At 34.2% G+C, this 9,018-nt stretch overlaps 2 long non-coding RNA genes across 2 annotated transcripts; both read left to right on the top strand.

Moving 5' to 3' along the window:
• The first annotated feature begins 848 nt into the window (after positions 1-848).
• Positions 849-1,969, top strand: LOC112794889 (uncharacterized). The gene is made up of 3 exons (XR_003198896.3): positions 849-1,284; positions 1,521-1,614; positions 1,836-1,969. It is a non-coding gene; the product is annotated as an uncharacterized lncRNA (long non-coding RNA).
• Positions 1,970-4,422: 2,453 nt separating this feature from the next.
• Positions 4,423-6,142, top strand: LOC112794896 (uncharacterized). Its single transcript, XR_003198898.3, has 4 exons — positions 4,423-4,762; positions 4,891-5,007; positions 5,762-5,819; positions 6,058-6,142. It is a non-coding gene; the product is annotated as an uncharacterized lncRNA (long non-coding RNA).
• Positions 6,143-9,018: the final 2,876 nt, after the last annotated feature.

Below are 9,018 nucleotides of genomic sequence, written 5' to 3'. Positions count from 1 at the left end.
TAGGCAACAAATGGATGAAAGCCACCATGATCTAGTAAACATGTTAACTCATCAAATGGTGACAGTTTTAAATCCTCTTTTAGAAAACACAAACACTAGAATTGAACAATTAAATAGGCAAGTCAATAGGATTGCTACTGTGGTAAATTTAGAAGAAAATAACAACTTGGGTTTAAGATTTGATAATGTCAATCAGAACGGTGGAGCAATTCCTAATTATGATGTTCATATGCCTAGACATGATCAAAATGCTGATGATATGTTAGAAAGACTTAGGCAAAATAACTTAGGGGGGCATTATAATCTAGCAAGAAATGTTGAACAAGTTTTAAACCGTTTAGGATTTAATGTTGGTTGCTTAAATAGGCCATATTTTGTGTCTGCTTTTTCTGAATGTGTCCAACAAGCAGAGCTCCCAAGGGGTAGAAAATTCCAAAATCCCTTACAAAATTTTCTGGAGAAGAAAATGAGTCTACAGTAGAGCATATTGCTCGATATACTGTTGAAATTCACTACTAGAAAACTAGTTATTACAGACGGATATTTCCGACGGATTTTATCCCACTGAAATACAGAGGGAATTTCAGAGGGATTTTTTGTCGGAAAACAAAAAAAATGGATTAGCATAAATTACAGACGAAAAATAGAATCCGTCGATAATTCCGTCGAAAAAATTAATTTTTTTTCCGTGAAAAATGGTTACAGACGAAAAATCCGTCTGTAATTAAATAGACAAAACGATGCGTTTTATTAAATTATTACAGACAGAAAATCCGTCTGTAATTTAAATATTCCGTCGGTAAATATTGAGATAACACTAATCTTATCTCTATCCACTCGATCCATTTACACTCCACCCATATCAAATCCTCTCTCCGTCACCGAGTTGCTTCTTCTCTCCGTCGCACCAATTTCTTCTGCCGCTGGCGTCACAGATCCCTCTCCATCGTCCCTTGCGTCGTACGGGCTCCCTCCGCCACCGCATCCAACCCTAACCCCAGAGCTTCATCGCGCCTCCAACCCTAATCCCAGAACTTCGTCGTGCTTCCAACCCCTGCTTCGCCGCTCCCTCCATCGACGCTCCCTTCGTCTCAAAGCATCCGTCGTGCTCACTCTGTCGTAAGCCTTCAAACGTTGCTCCTTCCTCCATGACTGAAACCCGTAACGCTCTGCTTTTTCTCCTGCATCGTGGCTTCACCTTCCTCCAAACAAAATTGAAAAACCCTAACCTGGAGGCCTTCCACTGCAAACCTACCGATCCCTAATTCCGTCTCATCATCAGAGGTAAAATAAAATCCCTTTCGCCCATTTCAACCCTTCTCCACCCCCAACAGTCTCTATATCCTCTCTCTAATTCAATTGTACAATTTTATTTTCCTCTTTATTCTCTCCCTTTCGATGTTCTGTTTTTATTCTGCTGAGAATTGAAATTGCTGGCTGAATTAGCTTAATTTTAGGTCTTCTAATCACCTTTCAGTTTTATTGTTGTTCCTTATTTTTCGATTATTTTATTGCCGCAGATTGAAAATGAGTAGGCGTGGGAGCAGAATAGTCTACGTTGGGAACCTCCCTGGTGATATTCGTGAAAGAGAAGTAGAAGATTTGTTTTCAAAGGTACTTTGCTATTTTCATTCGTGAAAGAGTTTGATTTTTCATTTGCTTAATACTTACCAATAGAAACTACTTTACACCTTGTGATGCCTTTGCTGATTTTTCGTGTCCTTGTTCATTTTAATTTTGGCAGGTTGTTTAAATTTGAGCTCTTGTGGTTTTAGGAATGTTAAAAGCTTTGATGCAAAATTTGGCATATAAAGTTGTTAAATTGCTTGCTGCAGAAAATTCAGCAGATTGGCGCCAACTTGTATGAAATTTTGGGAAAAATATGTACGGTAATTTTTAATGAAATAAGTTGAATAATGAATCTGATGATGATTTGCAGAATTGCATCACACTAACAAAGGAGAATGTCAAAGGCATAATCATGGTAACTTTTACTTTCTATTTGGAATTCATTTTCATTCAAACATATATCAGCTTTTTCTAGTTCACTATTATGCGTTCTCTTCAAACAATTGTTCATGTTTGACCTAATAACTAATAACGAAAATTAATAACTAATAATATTTAACTGCCATATTTTCATATTAAGAAAGGTCTTTATTTTAAATAAATTATATTAATCATATAAAACTATCCTCTTTATCTTTTGAAAACCTTAACAGTAGAATAGTAAAAATGGATTCATTCTTAATCTTACAAGCCACCTTTTTTGCAGTGCATTTATGATTGGAGGTAGGAAACTAATAACCAATGCACATTGTGTGGAACATGATACACAGGTAATTTCCTTAAGGGTCCTATTTTCTCCAGGATGTAGATCCTACAATATAAATTTTATTAATAAATTATATTATGTTCATAGATCTTAGAATTAGTTGCCGAAAGGTTATAAATAGCTGCCAACTTTTTCATTGTTGTGGTTTATTGCAGGTTAAAGTTAAGAGAAGAGGGGAATAATTGAATCTTATTATATATAACATCAAGAACTGTACCACTAAATATTTTCTGATTAGGTAAGGTAGCTACATTAGTATTTTATGAGGCGAGAGATTGATTATCTTCATCATTTTTTAATCTTTTGTTCAAAATTTTAAAAGAATGTCAAAACAAAATTCTTTATATAACTTTTATGACTTCTGTATCTGGATGTCTATGCAGCCTGATAGAATGTTGCCTTATAGCATGGCCTATAATCATGATGAGGATGATGATGAAGAAGAGGGGGTCACAGAAGATGATGAGGAACACAATTTTCTGCATAATGATGAAAAGAGAAAACAAGAACTTGACAAGTCAATGCAAAAACCTAATATTTTGGTAGCTTTCTTACAGGTTTATGCTAAAGGAATTGCAATGTGAATATTGAATTGAACTCGAACTTGGACTTATCGTTATCCATTTTGAATGACGTTGCTTGTTGCGTGTTGATGGTAATGTTGCTAATGAGAATCAGAGGGATTTTGTGTGTGCTTTTAATGTGAATTTACTATTGTGTTAGGTGTTTCTAACACTTTAAGGATTACAAAAAAGTTTTCTTTCTGCTTAGTTTTTAGCTTAGTGTGGAAATCAGATACTTTTGAAATAAGGGTCTGCTTGGTTGAGTAGGAGGAAAAGGGGAAGTATAGGATGCTGTGATTACATTTCAATTTTTCCTTCTCCGATCTTTGATATGATATATCAAGAAAGTGTAAAGGGATTCTTATTCTGAAATTTATGACGCCGGATTTTTACTAACTCTTCTATGCAGCCACAATGGCTTTGATTGAAAACGTGATTTGGACTTCTGTAAGCAATAGGAGATGGTTCATATTCATTAAATATTAATTTATTTCTATGGAATTTTATTAAATGTTACTAATGGTATCCTTCAGGTAAAAGACGACCATGGCGAGCATTTTTGTGTTTTTGAGTGCTAGTAGTAATTATGAAAGCCCAGGCCCATGAATAGCCATAATCAAATCCTTGCATAGCTTCTGGTAATCTTGTATGCAGTTTACATGGTAAATTCCCCTTGCTGCTCTTCCCTCTGTTACTATATTAGTAAGCAAAGATAAGATGCAAAATTAAAGCTTCTATTATTGGCTGCAGGTGAGGAAAGGGCATTCAAAAATTTCCCAGCATTAGTTTATGCCTAACCCTTCTTTTTCCCTTCATTCTTTCGAATCTTGTTATTGACAGCCTTCAGAACTGTAAGGATACACATGCAACGTGCCAAAGATCTGAATATCGGAGTTACTTGAACAGGGGAACCAAACTCCACTCTTGATGAGGCAGAAATAGCGCTATCAGTATTTATTTGTTCTTCTGAATTCAGCAGCATATCTACTACGGAAATATGTATATCTTATGAGCATTTTGGTTCATTAAAATGATAAAGGTATTAATACATGAAGGAGAAAAAGTAATATACTTTAGAAAAATAATAGAATTTTCATTCTTAATAATGAATTATGTTACCTTGATCCAGGGTTGAAGTAACTAGAACACCTCTTTCAGCCTATGATGCCACAGAAATTCTGAAACCTAATGGTATATTCTGAATCCATTCTTGTGTTTTTGATGTTTCCTTCCACTTCAATAAGCACTATATAGAGGAAGAATTATAGAAAAATTTTATCTTGAGATTATGTTTAGGTGATGAACTTAATTCCAGGGAGAGGTGAGAAAGTATTTAAAAAATTGGAATAGTTTCTCTAGTTAAAGAAACAAAGAGAAGAAACAAAGAGAATTTTGAAGGAGGAGTGGTAGCAAATATGGTAAGAAGGGGACAATTGAAGTGATGATCAGATCAATTAAGGATAAAACATACGTCACAATAAAAAACTTTTTCTGGTATGTGTCTCTGAATTTATTGACTAATTGCAATGTTAATGATAAGCATTCTCATTTATACTTTAGCTTTCATATTTTTCCTTTCCATTGGTTGGACCACATAATATAAATGCTTATTGTTCTTGAGAAGAACATACAGTGGGGTGCATCAGAGCCTTGGTTTATTTGTTTTATTGTTTGGGTATATTGTGTTGTCCATCTTGGTTGAAGTAAATTTTCAAAACAAATTGTGTGAAACTTCTTTCATGGCAGTATATGCTTGTAAGTTCTCGATTAAAATATGATAGGCTGTAGCAAGTGAAGGCAGAACAGATGATGCCAAATGAAGGGGTGATGCATTTGCTCGAGCATTTTCTACTCACTTGGCACGGTAATACTGACATTCCTATTATGTTTTGATGGTTTGGTATCATTATTGAAAATTTGGCATCTATTTGCTTATTCTGTACTTGGCTTTTGTTTTCTTCTCTTCAATAAACTAACACACCAATTCAATAGGTTGATGGAGGAGCCTGCTGCATATGGGAAATTAGGCCTAGCCAATTTATTGGAAATGAGGGAAGAGTGCTTGAGAGAGTTCCAGTTTGTTGATGCCTATGGAAGTATAAAACAGAGGTAACTATTCTTTCTTTCTTCATATACCTTTTTTTTTTCTTATGAACTTTATATTTGTATTATTTATGTCATTTACTAAGCAGGATGTTCATCTATGTGTTTTTGCTCTCATCTTCTCAAAACTCATGCTAATTCTTTGCATCACCATTTTCATTCCCTTGTTAATACACCAATGCAATGTTTATTATCTTTTCACTGCTAGAAGTTTTTTTTTATAAAAATAATACTCTAACACTCTCTCTCTCTCTTACTTTCTTCTTTTCCATCCCCAATCACAATCTCTTATTCTTTCTTTCCATCTGTAGGAGTTCAATCAAGCTTTCTCAACTTTTACTGACACTGAAACACAACTTTTACTGACACTAACAATTAGTGAAGCTTAAGTTGAATTAAGAAGTCTTCGTTGTCATTAAGTTCTCTATGTGCTAGTCTTATCCACATTTTTGCTTATTCTAGTAGAGGGTTTGCCTTAAAATTTGCTAGTCTTAATTAATCCACTTTTTAATTATTTTATTTTTGTTCTGATCTCTGTTTTTCTCTGTTTTGATTCTTTGGCATAAATTGTTCTAGAGGTACCTTTATGAGTGAAGCAAAATTTGTCATGTGTACATTTAATATAGAGAAGTGAAGTTGGCAGTGATAATGGGGCATTAAAGTATACAACCACTATTTGATAATGGTTCAATTGAGAGTTTTCGTTTAGCTCTTCGTATATTTTGGTATTAAAGTATATGATTGTACTTTGTTATGGCAGGTATACTTTATTTTGGATAATGCTACTACTTAGTAAGCTTGCATTCAGCTACTATGAGGTATTATGTCTTCAAATTTTACTACAGTTCCTCCTTTACCCTCCTTTAAGAAGCTCATGGTTATTGCTTTCTAAGAAGAGATGTGATTCTCTATTTACTGATTCTTTTATAGAAAATTGTTCATGCAAAAAGAGACTACTTCTGGAGTGCAAAATGCTTTAAATAATATATATGCTTTATTTTTATTCAAGCATTCCAATTCACTCCAATTCCAATTTGGGTTTTGATTCTATTTCAGTCAGGAGATATCAAGATTAACTTTCAATGTGAAGCTTGATGCTGCTGATGCAATTTAGTTATCTATTAATATGTTAGATTATTCTATTTTTAAGTGCTAAGTGTAATTTGTGATATTCATGTAACATTAGGATGTTCATTTTATTTTTTTTAGGTATCTTTTTATTAAGACAGTGAGATATTGGCCAATGATGTTGAAAAATAACATCCAATTTTATTGATATCATGTAATGAATATTATGTTTATTTATGTGATTTTTGGCTTTCTTTTTTCAATTTACAGTGTTTGATGGAGTAAATTTAGAAAACAAACATAAAGTATTTATTTTGCAATGGAAAAATAAAAAAAATTCTATTTTACCTTACTGACGGATTTACAGATGGATTTTCTGTCTGTAATCAGAGTGAGATGATTTTCCAAAGTTCAAATTGCAGACGGAAAATCTGTCGGAAAATCTGTCTGTAATTACAGACGAAAAATCCGTCTGAAAATCCGTCTATAATTACAGACGGAAAATCCGTCGAAAAATCCGTCTATAATTACAGACGGAAAATCCGTCTGAAAATCCGTCTGTAATTACAGACGGAAAATTCGTCGGAAAGTTCGTCGCTTGCGGGAAATGGATGGAGAATTTACAGAGGGAAAATCCGTCGGTAACTGGTAAAAATCCGTTGGTAAGTTTCCGACGAAAAAAAATCCGTCGGTAAATAATTTCCGACGAGGCTTTTACAGAAGGACAAAATCCGTCAGTAATTTCGTCGGTAACCAAAAATCCGTCTGTAATAAAGACTAAATCTGTCTGTAAATCTGTCTGTATTAATCAATTTTCTAGTTGTGATTGGGGAAGCGGCTTCTAATGAATATCTCAAGATGAGATACTTTCCTTCTTCTTTAACAAAAAATGCATTTACATGGTTCTCCAATTTGAGACCAAATTCTATTCATTCTTGGGCGCAGTTAGAAAGAAATTTTCATGATCAATTTTTCCGAGGTGAATTGAAAGTTAATCTTACAGATTTATTCTCTGTCAAGCGTGTAGAAAGAGAATCCATTGACACTTATTTGGCACGATTTAGAAACATGAGAAATAAGTGTTTCACTCAAATTTCAGAAACTGAAGTTGTCGAAATGGCTACTAATGGGTTAGAATTTGGAGTTAGGAAGAAACTTGTTAATCAACATACTTTAGATCTTTCCCAATTAGCTGAGAGAGTAAGACAGATAGAACAAATTAAAAAAGAAAAAGAAAATTTTAAAAAGGGTTCAAAAAGGTTGCATATGTTGATTATTTTTCTGATAGTAGTGATTCAGATGAGAAAGAGATTTATATTGCCGAATTACGTGGAGGTCCTCCTTATGTATGAAAATCTTTGAAGCCTGTTAAAGGAAAAGAAAAAGTTTCTTCTTATTCTAAAGTTGAAAATAAGACTTATTCTTTTGATATTTCTAAGGCAGATCAAATATTTGAGGTTTTATTAAAAGATAAGCAGCTTATTTTACCTGAAGGAAAAAAGATGCCTACAACTGATGAAATAAAGAATAAGAAATTTTGTAAGTTTCATCAGGTATTTTCGCATACCACTAACAATTGCGTCCGTTTCAGGGAATTGATACAAAAAGCAATTGAGGAGGGAAGATTGAAGTTTGAGGATAAAACTACTATGAAGGTGGACACTGAACCATTTGCTGCTGACTCAAATTATGTTGAGCCATTCAATTTGTCAGTCAACATGGTAGAAGTTGATGCCACAATGGTTAGTGCTAAAGATGAAAATAAAGACCTGAGGATCTTTGAGCAAGAAAAGAAGCCAGTTTATCCTCGTCCTGGTGAGGATCTTTTAGATTTTTTGTTGAGAATTAAAGAATCTGACAGCACCATCGCCATGTGCCCAAAGTGCAATGCTGTTTTTGACAAGGAAGCTGCAAAAGAGTTTGAAAAGTACAAAGTTGAAGAGAAAGAAAAAGCTGAGTTGAGAAAGAAGATTGCTGAAAAAGAAAATGAAACTAACGAGTTAAAGCGGAAAATAGCCGAGGAAAAACAAAAGTTGGACGGTCAAACTCCTTTGAACAAGTGCGTCAACAATACTGAGGTACAACCCGTCAACCAGAAGATGAAGACTGTGGTCGTGATTGATGGAAAACCTGATGGATTTTCTCAAAAGACAAGAGTTCCTCCCACCAAGATTTCAAACAATAAATGGGTCCAGAATGTAAGAAATGTGCAGAATCAACCTACTGCTTTTGCAAGAGGAAAAAACAAATGTGTAGAACCTATGCACAATTACTCAAGAGGGGGGGTGAATTGAGTATTGCAACAACAATTAATCTTTTTTTACGAAAGTTAAAGACAATATACAAAAAGTGTTATTGTACTAGTATTTTTCCAAGAGCTTAACTCAATTGCTAAGCATTTATAAGGAGCTTTTACTTTCCAATAGACACCAACTCAAATAAATTGATCAAGCTTTTCACCAATCGGACTTAAGCCACTCCTTAAGTACTTACGAAGCTACTTTTCGATCACAATTTATTTGCTCAAAGGTAAAAGACATTAATATTGAAGAGATGAGTTTGGAGAGATGCAAACGCTATTTAGAGTGGTTCGGCACAATCCTTGTCCTACGTCCACTTTCTTTCTCAATCGCAATTGAGAAGTTCCACTATTGCCAAGCTTCAAGGTGCTCGCGCAAAACCTTTTACAATCCGAGTCCTTAGTTTCTAACACCTCACGGTATATGATCACCACTCGTATACTAACCCACTCCACTTAGAGATACCTTCTCTAAGATTTGCCTTGAGTACTTAGTATACCTCTTTGGTATCCTCACCGACTATAGTGTTTATAACTCTTGACTCAACCTTGGAGATCACACTCCAATTTACAAGGTGTACAAGAAAACAATTCTCAAAGAATTGTTAAGATGAAATGAGTACTCTCTAGAAGAGTGTATGATTACAAGT

The sequence above is a fragment of the Arachis hypogaea genome, chromosome 1 (genome assembly GCF_003086295.3).
Source record: "Arachis hypogaea cultivar Tifrunner chromosome 1, arahy.Tifrunner.gnm2.J5K5, whole genome shotgun sequence".
NCBI classification, from domain to species: domain Eukaryota; kingdom Viridiplantae; phylum Streptophyta; class Magnoliopsida; order Fabales; family Fabaceae; genus Arachis; species Arachis hypogaea.
The sequence above is the reverse complement of the archived record's forward strand: the minus strand, read 5'-3'. Positions and strand labels throughout refer to the sequence as shown.